We start from the raw sequence: 14,099 nt of genomic DNA, 5'->3' as shown, positions 1-14,099 counted from the left end.
ACTCATTAACTGAAATTTCAAAGAGGCTACTCATTAACTGAAATTTGAACATCGACAACTGGTTAACCAAATGTCAGAGCGACAAATGAGTAACCAAGCAGGCAACTGATTAACTGAAAACTTGTCTTTCACATTTGGGACGGAATTCACGATGGGAATGTATTCGGCCCCCTTACCGGGCCTTGGGGTGCTGCTTTCCCGCTTGTGGAACCGAGTTGGGGTCGTCAAATGGCCTGGTGCATTGTTTGAAACACTGGTTAATGAGTTGTCAAGGTAGGAAATCATAGAACATAAGAGCAGCTCATTAACTGAAATTTTGAACATCGACAACTGGTTAACCAAAAGCCAGAGCGACAAATGATTAACCAAGGAGGCAACTCATTAACTGAATTTCGAACATCGACAACTGGTTAACCAAAAGACACAGGGACAAATGAGTAACCAAAGGGCCAACTCATTAACTGAAATTTCAAAGAGGCAACTCATTAACTGAAATTTTGAACATCGACAACTGGTTAACCAAAAGCCAGAGCGACAAATGATTAACCAAGGAGGCAACTCATAAACTGAATTTCGAACATCGACAACTGGGTAACCAAAAGACACAGGGACAAATGAGTAACCAAAGGGCCAACTCATTAACTGAAATTTCAAAGAGGCTACTCATTAACTGAAATTTGAACATCGACAACTGGTTAACCAAATGTCAGAGCGACAAATGAGTAACCAAGCAGGCAACTGATTAACTGAAAACTTGTCTTTCACATTTGGGACGGAATTCACGATGGGAATGTATTCGGCCCCCTTACCGGGCCTTGGGGTGCTGCTTTCCCGCTTGTGGAACCGAGTTGGGGTCGTCAAATGGCCTGGTGCATTGTTTGAAACACTGGTTAATGAGTTGTCAAGGTAGGAAATCATAGAACATAAGAGCAGCTCATTAACTGAAATTTTGAACATCGACAACTGGTTAACCAAAAGCCAGAGCGACAAATGATTAACCAAGGAGGCAACTCATTAACTGAATTTCGAACATCGACAACTGGTTAACCAAAAGACACAGGGACAAATGAGTCACCAAAGGGCCAACTCATTAACTGAAATTTCAAAGAGGCAACTCAATAACTGAAATTTTGAACATCGACAACTGGTTAACCAAAAGCCAGAGCGACAAATGATTAACCAAGGAGGCAACTCATTAACTGAATTTCGAACATCGACAACTGGGTAACCAAAAGACACAGGGACAAATGAGTAACCAAAGGGCCAACTCATTAACTGAAATTTCAAAGAGGCTACTCATTAACTGAAATTTGAACATCGACAACTGGGTAACCAAATGTCAGAGCGACAAATGAGTAACCAAGCAGGCAACTGATTAACTGAAAACTTGTCATTCACATTTGGGACGGAATTCACGATGGGAATGTATTCGGCCCCCTTACCGGGCCTTGGGGTGCTGCTTTCCCGCTTGTGGAACCGAGTTGGGGTCGTCAAATGGCCTGGTGCATTGTTTGAAACACTGGTTAATGAGTTGTCAAGGTCGGAAATCATAGAACATAAGAGCAGCTCATTAACTGAAATTTTGAACATCGACAACTGGTTAACCAAAAGCCAGAGCGACAAATGATAAACCAAGGAGGCAACTCATTAACTGAATTTCGAACATCGACAACTGGTTAACCAAATGTCAGAGCGACAAATGATTAACCAAGGAGGCAACTCAGTAACTGAATTTCGAACATCGACAACTGGTTAACCAAGAGTCAGGGCGACAAATGAGTAACCAAGGAGGCAACTCATTAACTGAATTTCGAACATCGACAACTGGGTAACCAAAAGACACAGGGACAAATGAGTAACCAAAGGGCCAACTCATTAACTGAAATTTCAAAGAGGCTACTCATTAACTGAAATTTGAACATCGACAACTGGTTAACCAAATGTCAGAGCGACAAATGAGTAACCAAGCAGGCAACTGATTAACTGAAAACTTGTCATTCACATTTGGGACGGAATTCACGATGGGAATGTATTCGGCCCCCTTACCGGGCCTTGGGGTGCTGCTTTCCCGCTTGTGGAACCGAGTTGGGGTCGTCAAATGGCCTGGTGCATTGTTTGAAACACTGGTTAATGAGTTGTCAAGGTCGGAAATCATAGAACATAAGAGCAGCTCATTAACTGAAATTTTGAACATCGACAACTGGTTAACCAAAAGCCAGAGCGACAAATGATTAACCAAGGAGGCAACTCATTAACTGAATTTCGAACATCGACAACTGGTTAACCAAAAGACACAGGGACAAATGAGTAACCAAAGGGCCAACTCATTAACTGAAATTTCAAAGAGGCAACTCATTAACTGAAATTTTGAACATCGACAACTGGTTAACCAAAAGCCAGAGCGACAAATGATTAACCAAGGAGGCAACTCATTAACTGAATTTCGAACATCGACAACTGGTTAACCAAAAGACACAGGGACAAATGAGTAACCAAAGGGCCAACTCATTAACTGAAATTTCAAAGAGGCAACTCATTAACTGAAATTTTGAACATCGACAACTGGTTAACCAAAAGCCAGAGCGACAAATGATTAACCAAGGAGGCAACTCATTAACTGAATTTCGAACATCGACAACTGGTTAACCAAGAGTCAGAGCGACAAATGATTAACCAAGGAGGCAACTCATTAACTGAATTTCGAACATCGACAACTGGGTAACCAAAAGACACAGGGACAAATGAGTAACCAAAGGGCCAACTCATTAACTGAAATTTCAAAGAGGCAACTCATTAACTGAAATTTTGAACATCGACAACTGGTTAACCAAATGTCAGAGCGACAAATGAGTAACCAAGCAGGCAACTGATTAACTGAAAACTTGTCATTCACATTTGGGACGGAATTCACGATGGGAATGTATTCGGCCCCCTTACCGGGCCTTGGGGTGCTGCTTTCCCGCTTGTGGAACCGAGTTGGGGTCGTCAAATGGCCTGGTGCATTGTTTGAAACACTGGTTAATGAGTTGTCAAGGTAGGAAATCATAGAACATAAGAGCAGCTCATTAACTGAAATTTTGAACATCGACAACTGGCTAACCAAAAGCCAGAGCGACAAATGATTAACCAAGGAGGCAACTCATTAACTGAATTTCGAACATCGACAACTGGTGAACCAAAAGACACAGGGACAAATGAGTAACCAAAGGGCCAACTCATTAACTGAAATTTCAAAGAGGCAACTCATTAACTGAAATTTTGAACATCGACAACTGGTTAACCAAAAGCCAGAGCGACAAATGATTAACCAAGGAGGCAACTCATTAACTGAATTTCGAACATCGACAACTGGTTAACCAAAAGACACAGGGACAAATGAGTAACCAAAGGGCCAACTCATTAACTGAAATTTCAAAGAGGCAACTCATTAACTGAAATTTTGAACATCGACAACTGGTTAACCAAAAGCCAGAGCGACAAATGATTAACCAAGGAGGCAACTCATTAACTGAATTTCGAACATCGACAACTGGTTAACCAAGAGTCAGAGCGACAAATGAGTAACCAAGGAGGCAACTCATTAACTGAATTTCGAACATCGACAACTGGGTAACCAAAAGACACAGGGACAAATGAGTAACCAAAGGGCCAACTCATTAACTGAAATTTCAAAGAGGCAACTCATTAACTGAAATTTTGAACATCGACAACTGGTTAACCAAATGTCAGAGCGACAAATGAGTAACCAAGCAGGCAACTGATTAACTGAAAACTTGTCATTCACATTTGGGACGGAATTCACGATGGGAATGTATTCGGCCCCCTTACCGGGCCTTGGGGTGCTGCTTTCCCGCTTGTGGAACCGAGTTGGGGTCGTCAAATGGCCTGGTGCATTGTTTGAAACACTGGTTAATGAGTTGTCAAGGTAGGAAATCATAGAACATAAGAGCAGCTCATTAACTGAAATTTTGAACATCGACAACTGGTTAACCAAAAGCCAGAGCGACAAATGATTAACCAAGGAGGCAACTCATTAACTGAATTTCGAACATCGACAACTGGTTAACCAAGAGTCAGAGCGACAAATGATTAACCAAGGAGGCAACTCATTAACTGAATTTCGAACATCGACAACTGGGTAACCAAAAGACACAGGGACAAATGAGTAACCAAAGGGCCAACTCATTAACTGAAATTTCAAAGAGGCTACTCATTAACTGAAATTTGAACATCGACAACTGGTTAACCAAATGTCAGAGCGACAAATGAGTAACCAAGCAGGCAACTGATTAACTGAAAACTTGTCATTCACATTTGTGACGGAATTCACGATGGGAATGTATTCGGCCCCCTTACCGGGCCTTGGGGTGCTGCTTTCCCGCTTGTGGAACCGAGTTGGGGTCGTCAAATGGCCTGGTGCATTGTTTGAAACACTGGTTAATGAGTTGTCAAGGTAGGAAATCATAGAACATAAGAGCAGCTCATTAACTGAAATTTTGAACATCGACAACTGGTTAACCAAGAGTCAGAGCGACAAATGATTAACCAAGGAGGCAACTCATTAACTGAATTTCGAACATCGACAACTGGTTAACCAAAAGACACAGGGACAAATGAGTAACCAAAGGGCCAACTCATTAACTGAAATTTCAAAGAGGCAACTCATTAACTGAAATTTTGAACATCGACAACTGGATAACCAAATGTCAGAGCGACAAATGAGTAACCAAGCAGGCAACTGATTAACTGAAAACTTGTCATTCACATTTGGGACGGAATTCACGATGGGAATGTATTCGGCCCCCTTACCGGGCCTTGGGGTGCTGCTTTCCCGCTTGTGGAACCGAGTTGGGGTCGTCAAATGGCCTGGTGCATTGTTTGAAACACTGGTTAATGAGTTGTCAAGGTCGGAAATCATAGAACATAAGAGCAGCTCATTAACTGAAATTTTGAACATCGACAACTGGTTAACCAAAAGCCAGAGCGACAAATGATTAACCAAGGAGGCAACTCAGTAACTGAATTTCGAACATCGACAACTGGTTAACCAAAAGACACAGGGACAAATGAGTAACCAAAGGGCCAACTCATTAACTGAAATTTCAAAGAGGCAACTCATTAACTGAAATTTTGAACATCGACAACTGGTTAACCAAAAGCCAGAGCGACAAATGATTAACCAAGGAGGCAACTCATTAACTGAATTTCGAACATCGACAACTGGTTAACCAAATGTCAGAGCGACAAATGATTAACCAAGGAGGCAACTCAGTAACTGAATTTCGAACATCGACAACTGGTTAACCAAGAGTCAGGGCGACAAATGATTAACCAAGGAGGCAACTCATTAACTGAATTTCGAACATCGACAACTGGGTAACCAAAAGACACAGGGACAAATGAGTAACCAAAGGGCCAACTCATTAACTGAAATTTCAAAGAGGCTACTCATTAACTGAAATTTGAACATCGACAACTGGTTAACCAAATGTCAGAGCGACAAATGAGTAACCAAGCAGGCAACTGATTAACTGAAAACTTGTCATTCACATTTGGGACGGAATTCACGATGGGAATGTATTCGGCCCCCTTACCGGGCCTTGGGGTGCTGCTTTCCCGCTTGTGGAACCGAGTTGGGGTCGTCAAATGGCCTGGTGCATTGTTTGAAACACTGGTTAATGAGTTGTCAAGGTCGGAAATCATAGAACATAAGAGCAGCTCATTAACTGAAATTTTGAACATCGACAACTGGTTAACCAAAAGCCAGAGCGACAAATGATTAACCAAGGAGGCAACTCATTAACTGAATTTCGAACATCGACAACTGGTTAACCAAAAGACACAGGGACAAATGAGTAACCAAAGGGCCAACTCATTAACTGAAATTTCAAAGAGGCAACTCATTAACTGAAATTTTGAACATCGACAACTGGTTAACCAAAAGCCAGAGCGACAAATGATTAACCAAGGAGGCAACTCATTAACTGAATTTCGAACATCGACAACTGGTTAACCAAAAGACACAGGGACAAATGAGTAACCAAAGGGCCAACTCATTAACTGAAATTTCAAAGAGGCAACTCATTAACTGAAATTTTGAACATCGACAACTGGTTAACCAAAAGCCAGAGCGACAAATGATTAACCAAGGAGGCAACTCATTAACTGAATTTCGAACATCGACAACTGGTTAACCAAGAGTCAGAGCGACAAATGATTAACCAAGGAGGCAACTCATTAACTGAATTTCGAACATCGACAACTGGGTAACCAAAAGACACAGGGACAAATGAGTAACCAAAGGGCCAACTCATTAACTGAAATTTCAAAGAGGCAACTCATTAACTGAAATTTTGAACATCGACAACTGGTTAACCAAATGTCAGAGCGACAAATGAGTAACCAAGCAGGCAACTGATTAACTGAAAACTTGTCATTCACATTTGGGACGGAATTCACGATGGGAATGTATTCGGCCCCCTTACCGGGCCTTGGGGTGCTGCTTTCCCGCTTGTGGAACCGAGTTGGGGTCGTCAAATGGCCTGGTGCATTGTTTGAAACACTGGTTAATGAGTTGTCAAGGTAGGAAATCATAGAACATAAGAGCAGCTCATTAACTGAAATTTTGAACATCGACAACTGGTTAACCAAAAGCCAGAGCGACAAATGATTAACCAAGGAGGCAACTCATTAACTGAATTTCGAACATCGACAACTGGTTAACCAAAAGACACAGGGACAAATGAGTAACCAAAGGGCCAACTCATTAACTGAAATTTCAAAGAGGCAACTCATTAACTGAAATTTTGAACATCGACAACTGGTTAACCAAAAGCCAGAGCGACAAATGATTAACCAAGGAGGCAACTCATTAACTGAATTTCGAACATCGACAACTGGTTAACCAAAAGACACAGGGACAAATGAGTAACCAAAGGGCCAACTCATTAACTGAAATTTCAAAGAGGCAACTCATTAACTGAAATTTTGAACATCGACAACTGGTTAACCAAAAGCCAGAGCGACAAATGATTAACCAAGGAGGCAACTCATTAACTGAATTTCGAACATCGACAACTGGTTAACCAAGAGTCAGAGCGACAAATGAGTAACCAAGGAGGCAACTCATTAACTGAATTTCGAACATCGACAACTGGGTAACCAAAAGACACAGGGACAAATGAGTAACCAAAGGGCCAACTCATTAACTGAAATTTCAAAGAGGCAACTCATTAACTGAAATTTTGAACATCGACAACTGGTTAACCAAATGTCAGAGCGACAAATGAGTAACCAAGCAGGCAACTGATTAACTGAAAACTTGTCATTCACATTTGGGACGGAATTCACGATGGGAATGTATTCGGCCCCCTTACCGGGCCTTGGGGTGCAGCTTTCCCGCTTGTGGAACCGAGTTGGGGTCGTCAAATGGCCTGGTGCATTGTTTGAAACACTGGTTAATGAGTTGTCAAGGTAGGAAATCATAGAACATAAGAGCAGCTCATTAACTGAAATTTTGAACATCGACAACTGGCTAACCAAAAGCCAGAGCGACAAATGATTAACCAAGGAGGCAACTCATTAACTGAATTTCGAACATCGACAACTGGTGAACCAAAAGACACAGGGACAAATGAGTAACCAAAGGGCCAACTCATTAACTGAAATTTCAAAGAGGCAACTCATTAACTGAAATTTTGAACATCGACAACTGGTTAACCAAAAGCCAGAGCGACAAATGATTAACCAAGGAGGCAACTCATTAACTGAATTTCGAACATCGACAACTGGTTAACCAAAAGACACAGGGACAAATGAGTAACCAAAGGGCCAACTCATTAACTGAAATTTCAAAGAGGCAACTCATTAACTGAAATTTTGAACATCGACAACTGGTTAACCAAAAGCCAGAGCGACAAATGATTAACCAAGGAGGCAACTCATTAACTGAATTTCGAACATCGACAACTGGTTAACCAAGAGTCAGAGCGACAAATGATTAACCAAGGAGGCAACTCATTAACTGAATTTCGAACATCGACAACTGGGTAACCAAAAGACACAGGGACAAATGAGTAACCAAAGGGCCAACTCATTAACTGAAATTTCAAAGAGGCAACTCATTAACTGAAATTTTGAACATCGACAACTGGTTAACCAAATGTCAGAGCGACAAATGAGTAACCAAGCAGGCAACTGATTAACTGAAAACTTGTCATTCACATTTGGGACGGAATTCACGATGGGAATGTATTCGGCCCCCTTACCGGGCCTTGGGGTGCTGCTTTCCCGCTTGTGGAACCGAGTTGGGGTCGTCAAATGGCCTGGTGCATTGTTTGAAACACTGGTTAATGAGTTGTCAAGGTAGGAAATCATAGAACATAAGAGCAGCTCATTAACTGAAATTTTGAACATCGACAACTGGTTAACCAAAAGCCAGAGCGACAAATGATTAACCAAGGAGGCAACTCATTAACTGAATTTCGAACATCGACAACTGGTTAACCAAAAGACACAGGGACAAATGAGTAACCAAAGGGCCAACTCATTAACTGAAATTTCAAAGAGGCAACTCATTAACTGAAATTTTGAACATCGACAACTGGTTAACCAAAAGCCAGAGCGACAAATGATTAACCAAGGAGGCAACTCATTAACTGAATTTCGAACATCGACAACTGGTTAACCAAAAGACACAGGGACAAATGAGTAACCAAAGGGCCAACTCATTAACTGAAATTTCAAAGAGGCAACTCATTAACTGAAATTTTGAACATCGACAACTGGTTAACCAAAAGCCAGAGCGACAAATGATTAACCAAGGAGGCAACTCATTAACTGAATTTCGAACATCGACAACTGGTTAACCAAGAGTCAGAGCGACAAATGAGTAACCAAGGAGGCAACTCATTAACTGAATTTCGAACATCGACAACTGGGTAACCAAAAGACACAGGGACAAATGAGTAACCAAAGGGCCAACTCATTAACTGAAATTTCAAAGAGGCAACTCATTAACTGAAATTTTGAACATCGACAACTGGTTAACCAAATGTCAGAGCGACAAATGAGTAACCAAGCAGGCAACTGATTAACTGAAAACTTGTCATTCACATTTGGGACGGAATTCACGATGGGAATGTATTCGGCCCCCTTACCGGGCCTTGGGGTGCTGCTTTCCCGCTTGTGGAACCGAGTTGGGGTCGTCAAATGGCCTGGTGCATTGTTTGAAACACTGGTTAATGAGTTGTCAAGGTAGGAAATCATAGAACATAAGAGCAGCTCATTAACTGAAATTTTGAACATCGACAACTGGCTAACCAAAAGCCAGAGCGACAAATGATTAACCAAGGAGGCAACTCATTAACTGAATTTCGAACATCGACAACTGGTGAACCAAAAGACACAGGGACAAATGAGTAACCAAAGGGCCAACTCATTAACTGAAATTTCAAAGAGGCAACTCATTAACTGAAATTTTGAACATCGACAACTGGTTAACCAAAAGCCAGAGCGACAAATGATTAACCAAGGAGGCAACTCATTAACTGAATTTCGAACATCGACAACTGGTTAACCAAAAGACACAGGGACAAATGAGTAACCAAAGGGCCAACTCATTAACTGAAATTTCAAAGAGGCAACTCATTAACTGAAATTTTGAACATCGACAACTGGTTAACCAAAAGCCAGAGCGACAAATGATTAACCAAGGAGGCAACTCATTAACTGAATTTCGAACATCGACAACTGGTTAACCAAGAGTCAGAGCGACAAATGAGTAACCAAGGAGGCAACTCATTAACTGAATTTCGAACATCGACAACTGGGTAACCAAAAGACACAGGGACAAATGAGTAACCAAAGGGCCAACTCATTAACTGAAATTTCAAAGAGGCAACTCATTAACTGAAATTTTGAACATCGACAACTGGTTAACCAAATGTCAGAGCGACAAATGAGTAACCAAGCAGGCAACTGATTAACTGAAAACTTGTCATTCACATTTGGGACGGAATTCACGATGGGAATGTATTCGGCCCCCTTACCGGGCCTTGGGGTGCTGCTTTCCCGCTTGTGGAACCGAGTTGGGGTCGTCAAATGGCCTGGTGCATTGTTTGAAACACTGGTTAATGAGTTGTCAAGGTAGGAAATCATAGAACATAAGAGCAGCTCATTAACTGAAATTTTGAACATCGACAACTGGTTAACCAAAAGCCAGAGCGACAAATGATTAACCAAGGAGGCAACTCATTAACTGAATTTCGAACATCGACAACTGGTTAACCAAGAGTCAGAGCGACAAATGATTAACCAAGGAGGCAACTCATTAACTGAATTTCGAACATCGACAACTGGGTAACCAAAAGACACAGGGACAAATGAGTAACCAAAGGGCCAACTCATTAACTGAAATTTCAAAGAGGCTACTCATTAACTGAAATTTGAACATCGACAACTGGTTAACCAAATGTCAGAGCGACAAATGAGTAACCAAGCAGGCAACTGATTAACTGAAAACTTGTCATTCACATTTGTGACGGAATTCACGATGGGAATGTATTCGGCCCCCTTACCGGGCCTTGGGGTGCTGCTTTCCCGCTTGTGGAACCGAGTTGGGGTCGTCAAATGGCCTGGTGCATTGTTTGAAACACTGGTTAATGAGTTGTCAAGGTAGGAAATCATAGAACATAAGAGCAGCTCATTAACTGAAATTTTGAACATCGACAACTGGTTAACCAAGAGTCAGAGCGACAAATGATTAACCAAGGAGGCAACTCATTAACTGAATTTCGAACATCGACAACTGGTTAACCAAAAGACACAGGGACAAATGAGTAACCAAAGGGCCAACTCATTAACTGAAATTTCAAAGAGGCAACTCATTAACTGTAATTTTGAACATCGACAACTGGTTAACCAAAAGCCAGAGCGACAAATGAGTAACCAAGGAGGCAACTCATTAACTGAATTTCGAACATCGACAACTGGTTAACCAAAAGACACAGGGACAAATGAGTAACCAAAGGGCCAACTCATTAACTGAAATTTCAAAGAGGCAACTCATTAACTGAATTTCGAACATCGACAACTGGTTAACCAAATGTCAGAGCGACAAATGATTAACCAAGCAGGCAACTGATTAACTGAAATTTTAAAATTGACAACTGGATAACCAAAAGTGGGAACTCATGCTTCGGACGGGCTTACATACGGCAGGCTGACGCCCGGCAGAGGCCCGGGCTTCGCCTCCCTTGCGTAAGCGACCGTCTCCGAATCGATTAAAGGCGTAAAATCGGAGTTCAGAGCGGGAAAATTTTTTCCCGAAAACGGCCGGAAAAAAAAAAATGTCTCCTTTTCCGCCGAGCAGGGTGGCATTCGAACGGGCACGGGAGGCCGCGTCTAACGGTGTAAAAACGGCTTGGCTCCGACGCGGGAGTGCGGAGATATGGCCGTTCAAAGTTGTACTGGAAGTCCGGAAGGAGAAAAATTTGACTGCCTGTAGCCGAAAAAAGTTCCAGCGGTCGGTCACAAAAGTCAAATCCGTCCCGCTGATTTGACACTTGTCATTTCTGGCAGGGGGGATTGGCGGGGTACCTGGAGAATGGTAGGAGGTGGTTTTTCGAGACTTTGTCTGTTTTCCAGATTACTGTCTAGGGCCTCCAGGTCTGCAGAGACCGACCCGGGCTGCCGTCCAACCGACTTTTAACCCTTTTTGGGTGGAAATTTATTTCCATTTTTAACCAATTTTCGGGTTTTTGGTCGGGCTTAAAAACGGCAGCCTGACGCCCGGCAGAGGCCGGGGCTTCGGCTCCCTTGCGTAAGGGACCGTATACGAAACGATTAAAGCCGAAAAATCCGAGTTCAGAGCGGGAATTTTTTTTCCCGAAATCGGCCGAAAAATAAAAAAATTCTCCTTTTCCGCCGAGCAGGGCGGCATTCGAACGGGCACGGGAAGCCGCGTCTAACGGTGTAAAAACGGCTTGGCTCCGACGCGGGAGTGCGGAGATATGGCCGTTCAAAGTTGTACTGGAAGTCCGGAAGGAGAAAAATTTGACTGCCTGTAGCCGAAAAAAGTTCCAGCGGTCGGTCACAAAAGTCAAATCCGTCCCGCTGATTTGACACTTGTCATTTCTGGCAGGGGGGATTGGCGGGGTACCTGGAGAATGGTAGGAGGTGGTTTCTCGAGACTTTGTCTGTTTTCCAGATTACTGTCTAGGGCCTCCAGGTCTGCAGAGACCGACCAGGGCTGCCGTCCAACCGACTTTTAACCCTTTTTGGGTGGAAATTTATTTCCATTTTTAACCAATTTTCGGGTTTTTGGTCGGGCTTAAAAAACGGCAGCCTGACGCCTGGCAGAGGCCGGGGCTTCGGCTCCCCTTGCGTAAGGGACCGTATTCGACCCGATTAAGCCCCGAAAATGGATCCAAATGTCGGCCGACCAAGTAAGCTTGCTGGGGAGAGAGACTAAGTGCCGGGCTGGGCACCTCATTAACCAGTGAAAAGTTTTGGCTGCTGGAGAGACTAAGTCCCAGCCTGGGCACATCATTAACCATAAATGAAAAAGGCGAGGCCGAGTCTGGTGCATGGCTAACTGATTAACCAAATTGGCAAGGCCCGGGCTGAAAGTGAATGAGCGACCCGTGGCCAGGGGGCTGGAATGCGGGAGAGAATCCAACCCCCAAAATATGGAAGTCCGATGAGAAAATATTCGGCCGCCTTTTGCGGGCCTCGGGTGTTGCTTCCCGGCCTGGGAAAGTGAGTTGCTCCCGCCGAATTGACATGTGCATTTAACGATTTCGAGACATGATTAACCAAAACGCGGAAGTCCGATGAGAAAATATTCGGCCGCCTTTTGCGGGCCTCGGGTGTTGCTTCCCGGCCTGGGAAAGTGATTTGCTACCGCCAAATTGACATGTGTCATTTCTGGCAAGTGTCTCAGGACATAGTTAATGAGTTGCAGTTTGGGAAATCATTAACCTCGTCGGAAGTCCCGATGAAGAAAAAAAAAAGTGCCATTTGCGGGGATTTGGGTGCTCCTGGTCGGATAGAGGTGGCCGTTTGACCCGCTGATTTGACACTTGTCATTTCTGGCAGGGGGGGTTGGCGGGGTGCCCGGAGATTTTCGGGAACACGATTTTCAGAACAAAATTCACTCAGCGGGAGCACTTTGAAAATGCCCGAAAAGTGTTACTTTGCTAAAAGGCTCATTTTATCAATATAGAGACCTTTCAAAGAGTATTGGAAAGTCATATTAAAGTGGTTTTGTGGCTTTTATGACTTAATGACAAAAAACTCTAAGTGTGAATCTGAAATCGTAGACAGACAGCAGAAACATATAAATAATTCCAGCGTCTAAGTTTCATTTGCTGTCTGTCACACAGGTGCCTCTGAACCGGTCAGGGCCTGTGACCCCACTGAGCTTGTGTTTTGTGGCTTATGCACACGCAGTGTTTGCACCAAGTTCCCCTGTGTTGTGCGCTCAGTGGGCCCGTCCAAGACAGCAGAAACAAGATGTACATGCCAGCGTCTTTAAAGTTTCATTTGTTGTCTTGTCACACAGGTGCCTCTGAACCGGTCAGGGCCTGTGACCCCACTGAGTTGTTTACTGGGGCTAATGCACAAGCAGTGTTTTGTCAGAGAGTTCCACTGTGTTGTGCGCTCAGTGGGTCCGTCTAAAATGACAAGACAGCAGAAACATTCCAGCGAGTTTCATTTGTTGTCTTGTCACACAGGTGCCTCTGAGCGGGTCAGGGCCTGTGACCCCATTGAGCTTTGTGAGCAACGTATGCACACGCAGTGTTTGCAACGAGATTCCCTGTGTTGTGCGCTCAGTGGGCCCGTACGACCGATTTGGTGACTCGCGTCCGTAGTGGGAGTCCCCGGGCCGGCCCAGTATAGAGAGAGGCTGGTGTTCAGGCTATTTCGGGGTTTCCTCTCGTTTCTGTCGCTGGTGACAAGACGGGCATGCACACGGCGAGTCAGAGAGAGAGGGTGTCGGCGCAGCTCCCGGTGTTTTCTTCCTTGGCCGCGCCCTTCTCTTTGTCCTTGAAACTCTTTCGCGTGAGTCCGAGACGTCCTGTGATTCTCAGTGGTCC

Source organism: Somniosus microcephalus, unplaced genomic scaffold, assembly GCF_052327205.1.
Source record: "Somniosus microcephalus isolate GS21.2 unplaced genomic scaffold, FLI_Smic_1.0 scaffold521, whole genome shotgun sequence".
In the NCBI taxonomy this organism is placed as follows: Eukaryota; Metazoa; Chordata; class Chondrichthyes; order Squaliformes; family Somniosidae; genus Somniosus; species Somniosus microcephalus.
The sequence above is the reverse complement of the archived record's forward strand: the minus strand, read 5'-3'. Positions refer to the sequence as shown.